Raw genomic sequence first — 7,698 nt, forward strand, 5'->3', positions numbered from 1 at the left:
TGTTCTGGATGCTGCGAATACAGAAATGAATCAAACGAAGCCCCTGCTGGCAGGGTGCTTCCCACTGGCAAAACAGGGGTGAGACTAAATGGCCACTTGGAGTTGGCTGAATGTTAAAGCATGTAAATTGCCTCAAACACGCAATATGGTGCTTGGTCCAGTAAACAGCTGATTCTACCGCCCTCTTCTTGCTTTCTACCAATCAGAAGAGTGGCAGATGTTTGAATGGACCAGTGAGGGGCCAGAGGACATTTGGAGTGGCAGCCTTCCAGTTCTCCAGGAACAATGGAACTGACTCCCTGGGAACAGAATGTAGAATGTTCTTGTAGAAATAGAATGAGATGCTGCCTCCACAGCAGAGCACAGCCTCTGATTTTTATTCTTTGGCTTTATTCCGGAGCCCAGCTGAACCCGGGATAATGTTACAAATGAGATGGTGCTGGAAGAGGAACCGTTAGTCTAACAAGCTCATAGCAAATGGCTGCGACGTGTCTTAACATGTAGTTGGCTTTTGTTGCAAAGCATTACATTTTTCCTTAAGTGATAGATGTTTGGGATTACTTCTTTTATTCCAAGCGGGCTTTTCTTGGTGAAAAGTGAACCACAGAGAGGAGATCACCAGGGGCGAGAAGAGGCCCTACACGGAAGTCTGAGGTTCTGGAACATTCCAGAGGTAGGGGGAGGAGAGACGCTGAGAGGCAGCAGCTGTAGAGATGGAGGAGGGCAGGAGGGGTCGAGAGGAAGCTCTGGAAGAGGAGCACAGGGATGGGCTCTAGGAGGTCAGAGGCGGGATGTGGACACTGGATTTCACGTCAGGACGTTGATTCCGTCAGTGGCTATAGGTGCATCCAGGGAGCAGTAGGCTGGGGAGTATATGAAGAAAATATAGGAAGAATATAGAAAGAAGAGACCACAAGAGCAGGAAAAGCGTTCAGGAAATGTATCTGTGAAATATGTCTGTGGGTGGGAATTATCTAGACCAGAGAAAAGTGCAGTTGAGAGAGAATTTTTAAAGTGAGTAATGGGTATTATTGTTCTGGTTGGTGGATCTTTCCTCATAGGCAAAACCAACAAACATCTGTGGCTCACGAGCAAGGTTTGAAATTTTTTTAAAGACCCCCAGATGGGGTTACCTGGGTGGCTCAGTCAGTTAAGCACCCGACTTTTGATTTCGGCCCAGGTTAGGATCTCATGGTTCCTGAGCTCAAGTTCCACATTGGGCTCCACGCTGACGGTGGGGAGCCTGCTTGGGATTCTCTCCGCCCCACCCGCACCTCCCCTGCTCGCTCTCTCTCTCTCTCTCTCTCTCTCCCTCTCTCCAAAGAAAAACAACCACACGTAGCTTACCTCACAGGCCTTGAGTCTGAGATGCCACTGCCTTGGATTGCGTTAATACAGGACTCTGCTTCTAGATCAACATAGTCCCCAGACTGACCTGCCTGAGGACGCTTCCTGCCCACATGCCTTCCCCACCCCTTCTTCTATACATGCCTTTCTCTCGTTTCACGCACACACGCAAAAGTACATCTTAACAGCGCATCTTAAAAATACGTTCTTACGAAACAATGCATCAGTCCCACTAGCTTTGGGTCGCAGGATTCCAAACGGAAGCACCTTCCAGCAGTCTCTTTCAAGTACTTTTCGCCCAATGAATCATCATAAATCAAAGCAACAAGATGTATTTGGAGCACTTACTACCTGTACATTTGTGGCCAATGGTTAGATGTAAACATTTTCTATTGTACAGTATTAGGTATACACTGTCTAACTTTTGATAACTTTATTGACATACACTTCATACGCCCTTTAACATGTACAGTATAATTCAGTGGTTTTTAGCATGTTCACAGATTTCATGCTGCCATCATCCCTTTATAATGTTAGTACCATCCCTTTATAATGTTAGTACACTTTCATTACCCCCAAAAGAACCTTCTACTTATTAGCAGGCACTCGTACTCTCCCCAAATACCTCAGTAAATTCTGCTACTGGACCCTTGTCAGGTAGATGATTTACAAATATATTCTTCCATTCTATGGCTTATCTTTTCATTTTTTTATGGCTCCCTTTGATCCATAATAGTTTTTTAATTTTGGTGAAGTCTATCTACTTTTTCGTTTGTTACTTGTGCGTTTCTCTTTTTTTTCCTTTTTTTTTTTTTTGTGCTTTTCTTTATCATCTCCAAAATCCTTCGCTTAATACAAGGTCATGAAGATTTACTTTCAAATTTCTCCTAAGATTTTTCTAGTTTTAGCTCCTACATTTGGGTCTGTGATCCACTTTGAGATCATCTTTGTATATGACGTGGGGTAGGTGGGGGAGGGGGAAGGAGTTCATTCTTTCACAAGTGGGTATCGGGTTGTTCAGCACACTTATCTCCCACTTTAATGTCTCATTTAATTTTCACAATAGTCCAGTGAGGTAGGAATTATTGGTCGTGCTTGCAAGTGAGGAAACGAAGGCTCGGGGAGGTTGAGCGGCCAGAGGCCCTGAGGAATTCCATCTCAAGAGTGAAATTTAGGGGTGCCTGGGTGGCTCAGTCAGTTGAGCATCTGACTTTGGCTCAGGTCATGATCTCACTGTCCGTGAGTTTGAGCCCTGCGTCGGGCTCTGTGCTGACAGCTCAGAGCCTGGAGCCTGTTTCCGGTTCTGGGTCTCCCTCTCTCTCTCTCTGCCCCTTCCCCACTCATGCTCTGTCTCTCTCTCTCTGTCAAAAATGAATAAACATTAAAAAAAAAAATAAAGAGTGGAATTTAATGACTCCAAAGACAAGGTTCTTTCAACTATACCAAAATGAGCATCCACTATAATGCCAGGTGGTTGTAAAACAAACACAGAAAGAATATTCCTTTAACACCTTTACTTCTTTTTCCAATTAGATACACCGTTCCTGAGGAGCTGTGAAGCGTCAAGAACTCTAAGGCTAGGAAAGATAAACAAGACCTGTTCTTGTTTTTAAAAAGCTAATAATAATACAGTAGAAAAGAGGAAATTTCCTACAAATAGGATGGCCTCGGAACCGGGGAAGTTAATTAAAGGAAACCTCACTAGAACAGGGCCAGGAGTTTTGGCAAGGAGAGCTCTCAGGCCCTACCACTCATCGTTAATTGCAAATTTGATGGGAATCGAGGCACCTTGCACTTGTGAACGTCTTTACCACCCAGAGGAGGAAGAAAGGCTTTGCTCCTCCCCCGGCAACAAGCCAGCCAATGAGAGATGGTCGCAACACGGCCAATGGGAAGCCATTATACTTCTAACTCCCAGTTCACTCCAATGAACTCTGTGTTTACAACAACCTCCCCAATTCTCGCTTTCGCTGCAAAAGAGCGCCCATCGCCTTTTCCCCCCAGGGCTTGCCTGGGGTTTTGTCCCAGCTTGTTTGTCCTGGATTGCAGTTCTCGGCTATTCCCGAATAAGCCCATCTTTTGGTGGTAACATAACTGGCAGTTTTATTTTGAAGGTTGACAGAAGTCAGTCTTTTTGTTAAAAGCAACAGAAAATAGTTTCCGGAGACAGAGTCCCGGGCTCCAGAGGGTCATCAGGAGGCTGGCGAACCGATAAACAGCCTGGAATCGAGGTAGGTGCAGCAGCTGCGAAGCTGGAAGCCAGGGGACGGTCCTGGGCCAAGGCAGCAAGGCCAGGACATCGAGGCCGTGTGGCACCGCACCGTAGACCAACTGCGCTCAGGTCTCTGCATTGGTAGATCTGGGTCCAGACAGAGGTGGGAGAATCTGGCTGGCTTGTGGAGCTTGAGTTGTGTCCCCCACCGTGTGGGCATGGGACTGAGGGGTGTGCCACATCACACACAAGGAGGCATCCTCCCAAATAACAAGGGGAGTCAATGCTGGAAATGCCTACTCGGAAGACAGTAGAGAAACCACTCTTCTCTCTGCTAGTCCAATTGCTTTTTTTTGCATTGAGGAGCCACGAAGCCACACTGTCTCCATCTTAACTTTTAGGCCTCTCAGTATTTCGCATGACCTGTTCTAATGAGTTTAAGATCTCCCTGTGGTCAGGTATTTTACCCACCGCTACCTTGGGTCTCCCGTGGCACCTTAAATACAGGCTTACAGCATGTGCTTTTAAATTGCTGACGATGCCTGTTCGGGTCCCCCAGGGACCACAGTCAGTTCTTCATAACCCACGTGTGGGCTCTCCTTGGCCAATTCGTCATCGGTTTGATTTTCCTTCTGGCCCGGAATGATACCAACAACTCTACCCTCCTGACCCACTGGGGATGCGCAGGTGTTGGCCCCCTTCGATGTCAGCCTCATTCGAATGAGGGGCCCAGAGTGGTTGGAGATGGACGGGCTCTGCCCGAGGAGGGCTGTGGGCCAAATCGTAGCTATAGCCTTGCCCGTACATATCTGTGAATACTGCTTCATTTGGAAGTTCAAAGTGGGAGGCTTTAGAGTTGGAATATTAGGAGTATTTGAGAAAAGATGTTTGGCCGGTGGCATAAGGAATCTAACAAAAGAAAGGCTGAACGAGCTTTGGAAAGGACAGGAGGACCGCGGGTTCCTCCATCGCTGAGCTTCCTGGGCACCGCCATCAGATAGCTCAGTTCCAACCCTGTCATGTGTTGACACTCAACTCCAAAGCCCAGTCCTGTGGTCATGGAGGCTATGAGCTAGGAGCTCTGCTCACCACTCGGAGAGGCCTGGGGGACACCAGGACGAAAGGTTGCACCCGGATCCCTGGAAATGTGAGGCTTGCCGTTGTCCCAAAGGAAATGCAGGAATTACCCCCAAAGGGGGCTCTGGATGGGCCTGGAAAGCAGAGCACCAGCCTGCTGCAAACACGTTCAAGGGGAAGCTGCAGAGAAGCGAGGGATCCCAGGACCGGATCCTGAGCACGGGTAGGATTAGGCAGATGGAGGGACGCCCCTCCAGTCATGCTGTTGTGAGGAGGAAATCGGAGGTGAGGACGTGGGGGAGTTTGCAAGTGTGCTGAAAGGAGGTCCGGAGAGGGGGGGCCCAGGACGTGGCTTCCAAGTTTTTTATTAATCTGGGGAAAGGATTATCCAGTCAGGATGAGAGGCGAGTGGATCAGGAGGTGGGAGGGAGAGACTTTCTTGCTTATTTTCTCATGCTTTTCAAGACTTAGTGTGTTTGAGGGCCTAGTGCTCTTAGCACACAGGCACACAGTTATAAGCCACATTGACTGCCTCCTCTGACTGGTTTGTCTCCTTGACTGAGTCGGGTTTTCCTCTGGTTCCCACAGGCCTCCGTACACATTTCGCTCATGGCTGTGACCTTCCTTATCTGTTACCCAGGTGTTGAGAATGCATGGGATGGCGGTAGAGGCCCATCAGCTGAGTCTTAACTGCCATGGTTCCCCCGCACATCCCGGAGTCCTTCCACACTTGTCTCCAGCGTGGTTAGATTAGGACCTTCAGGTGCTTTTGCTAAAGGGCACGAGGACAGGCAGCTAAATTCCCTTTCTCTGGGGGTGGGGGGGTGAGTAGTGTTGGAGGGACTGGGGGAGGAATGGCGATGCTTGCAAATAAAGCTGCCCGCAATCGTGAGGGGAAGTCCAGACACCTACACCTGAGTATTCACCCTGCCTCTCACACTCACACATGGATGTGCACTCCAAGGAAGGACTGTGTACAGTGAGCTCTGAGTGGGTCCTCCCAGCTAAGAGTGAGAAAGCCGTCATTCCAAGGTTTCCAAAATGGCTTGTGCGGTTAAAGAATGACCATCATCCTTCTCTCCTTTCCCTAATCAAATGTATGTCGTTGTAACTTCTCTTTTTAAGTTTATCCCTTTATTGTGTGTGTGTGTGTGTGTGTGTGTGTGAGAGAGAGAGAGAGAGAGAGAGAGAGTGCGCGCGCGTGCATGTGAGCACGAGTGAGTACAAACAGGGGAGGGACAGAGAAAGCGGTAGACAGAGAATCCTAAGTGGGCTCCATGCTGTCGGCACAGAGCTGGACGCGGGGCCTGAACCCACAAACTGGGATCGTGACCTGAACCGAAATCAAGAGTCGGAAGCTTAACGGATGGACTGAGCCATGCAGGTGCCTGTTCTTTGTAACTTCTAAGTAAAAGCAACCCAAGTGTCCATATATGAAGTGCACTTAGAACAAACACCAAGAGTCGGGTCATGGTTTCTTAGGAATCACAAGGAAGTATTTTCTTTGAATTGAACTGTTGAATCTTAGGAGTCAGTCTGAGATAAGATTGGAGACTTATTTAAAATAATTCAGCCCTTCAGATGAACCACCACACTAAGAATACATGAAATCTCCCCATTTGCAAAATGGATTAGGGGATAGAGCGTAACACCCGGATTTAGAAATAAAACCAATCTTGGTAAAGCTTCCTTTAACGAAGTCTACCAGTGGATTTAAAATATTCTATCAAGGGGCGCCTGGGTGGCTCAGTTGAGCATCCGACTTCAGCTCAGGTTATGATCTCGTGGTTTGTGAGTTCAAACCCCGCATCGGGCTCGCTGTTGTCAGCACAGAGGCCACTTCAGATCCTCCTTCCCCTCCTCTCTCTGCCCCTCTTCCGCTCGTGTGCTCTCTCTCAAAAATGATAAACAAAAGAAGGTAATCTTTCCTATTCTCAACCCCATTCTGATGCATTTTCTCCAAAAAATTTGGCAGTATTTCATCTTTCTGTTTAAAAAAAATTCTATCAAAATCTAAAATATATGTAATTTTAACAGTTCCATGTGCTAAGTGATATTGGTACAAGGATATTCCTAGCAGCTCTTTAAAAAAAAAAATGTTTATTTTTGAGGGGGAGGGAGAGGCAGAGCAAGAGGGAGACACAGAATTCGAAGCAGGGTCCAGGCTCTGAGCTGTCAGCACAGAGCCCGAGGCGGGGCTCGAACCCACAAACTGTGAGATCATGACCTGAGCTGAAGTTGGATACTTAACTGAGTGAGCCACCCAGGCGCCCTCTAACAGCTTTTTTATAACAGCAAGATATTGTCCTTTCACAGAGTAGTGATTAAATTATTGGCATAACAGTATTATGTGGTCTTTAAGAGAATGGTGGGGTATTGACATGGAAAGATCTCCAACATACATTGAATGTAAAATCACGGTAAGGAAGTGTGAAGAATATAAGGTCATTCCTGTATGGAAAAATACATAGGCAGTTGTATTTGTAAATGTGTGGGCATTTCTGAAAAGATATGCACACACCGGTTATACGACTTACCTGCAAGGACAGAGATAGTGGCTGGGAGGAAAGGAGTGGGCGCTTTTTGTTTTTGTTTTTTTTTTTAATCTCAAGTACGGGTATCACCTATTCAAAATTTTATTACAAACAATGTCCTCCTAATAAAAAAAAAGTTTTTATATCAATTGTGATACACCAATTTGAAACATGATTTTTGTCAGGTCAATTTCTGGAATATCCATCCGAACCTAGATTTTTTTTTTTCCTCCCTCAATGAAAGATGTGGGTTCTGTTACCACTTAGCTGTGTGATATTGGATGAGTCAACCACCTACGTGGACTCACTCTTCATTTGAAAATGATGGGCTTAGACTGTAGATGCCTTCAAAATTCTTTCTGGTCTAAGATGCTGTGGTTCTGGGATTTGATTATGCAATATTTGGGAGAGGCAGTACGTTAGCATATTGCAAAGAGAATGAGTGTGTGTGAGTTTTGTGATGTGGCAGAATTAATTGTATACAATTGTTTTTACAATAGAGTTCATTCTTACACCACACTTTTGTAA

The sequence above is a fragment of the Lynx rufus genome, unplaced genomic scaffold (assembly GCF_022079265.1).
Source record: "Lynx rufus isolate CCGP_SWC_20201006 ecotype Redwood Valley unplaced genomic scaffold, mLynRuf1.p SCAF_6, whole genome shotgun sequence".
NCBI lineage: Eukaryota > Metazoa > Chordata > Mammalia > Carnivora > Felidae > Lynx > Lynx rufus.